The 1324-nt window shown below is 38.2% G+C and overlaps 1 pseudogene; it reads right to left on the bottom strand.

The window, feature by feature from the left end:
• Nucleotides 1-474: 474 nt before the first annotated feature.
• Nucleotides 475-939, bottom strand: LOC114107686 (vesicle transport protein GOT1B pseudogene; annotated as a pseudogene).
• Between the last annotated feature and the right edge of the window lie 385 nt (nucleotides 940-1324).

Raw genomic sequence — 1324 nt, 5'->3', positions numbered from 1 at the left:
TGCTCCTGAGCCCTCAAAACAATAATAATAGTAGTAAAAACAAAAGTAACTGACACCACAGTTCTCTAAGAATGGCTGTGTTCTGCACATTGTGGAAAAATAATAAAAATAGCCTTCTAGAGTTTCAATATGCTTCATAACATGGATTTCATCTCCCTTAGTTTGCTTGCTGCCTTCTGAGATCACTTGATTAGAAGCCTGTTTTCGGGCTGGGGATGTGGCTCAAGCGGTAGCGCGCTCGCCTGGCATGCGTGCGGCCCAGGTTCGATCCTCAGCACCACATACAAACAAACATGTTGTGTCCACCGAAAACTAAAAAATAAAATATTAAAAATTCTCTCTTAAAAAAAATAGAAGCCTGTTTTCATTGCTTCTGTACTAATTGCTGTTGGTCTTTGTAGGCTACATGTTTTAAGCTTCTGTAAAGAACATTACAAGTTATTTGATGTAATTTAATTTTGTACTGAATGTTCTTCAAAGAATTTTATAAACAATACAACATTTTAAATGAGTCTTCAAATTCTCTTGTTGTGAAACAATATTGTTGCTTTTTCCAACTTCATCTATAAATGATCTAATTCCAGGTAAATTTAAGAGGGATCCAAGAACTGGCATTCTTCTAATAAAGCCAACAACACAGAAAACAAGCCCCTGAGCAATTCAAAGAATCCAAAAATTTCAAAGATCCTGCCTCTCAAAGGCCAACCAATAAGAACTACAAATACACCACCTAGGAAAAATCCTGTAGCATTCATTTTATGTTTTTGGAAGAAGAATCTGAAGTTTCTTTTGAAACTGATTATAAAAGCCTAGCCAGTCACAAACAAAACATTTCCAATAGCCAGTAGTACTTTCTCAAAAAAAAAGAGAATCATTCCAAACAACAGGAAAAACTGTTAATCCCATTTCAATTTTCTGGGTGTCTGTTAAGGAGATCATGGTTGTAGTGGAGAGGGCAGTGGAGGCAGCACCTCGAAATGCCCAGCGTGGAAAGCTGAGTAGGGAGAAAAGAAGGCAGGAAGCAGCCCAGGAGAGCTGTCACATCTTCTGGAAACATCCACTGTTCATAATTTTAAACCATACATTTCTCTCAAAAGTTGAGAAATTAGAGAACAGGGCATGGAGACACATACCTAGAATCCCAGCAAAAATGGAGGCTAAGGCAAAATCACAAGTTTAAGGGTAGCCTCGGCAATTTAGTGAGGCCCTAGCAATTTAGCCAGAACCTGTCTCCAAATAAAAAGGGCTGGGGATGTCGCTCAGTGATTAAGCATCTCTGGGTTCAATCCCTGGTACCAGAAAAAAAAAAGAGTTGAGAAATTAA

Source organism: Marmota flaviventris, chromosome 1 (genome assembly GCF_047511675.1).
Source record: "Marmota flaviventris isolate mMarFla1 chromosome 1, mMarFla1.hap1, whole genome shotgun sequence".
Lineage (NCBI taxonomy): Eukaryota > Metazoa > Chordata > Mammalia > Rodentia > Sciuridae > Marmota > Marmota flaviventris.
Note: the sequence above shows the minus strand (reverse complement) of the source record. Positions and strands in the feature narration are given on the sequence as shown.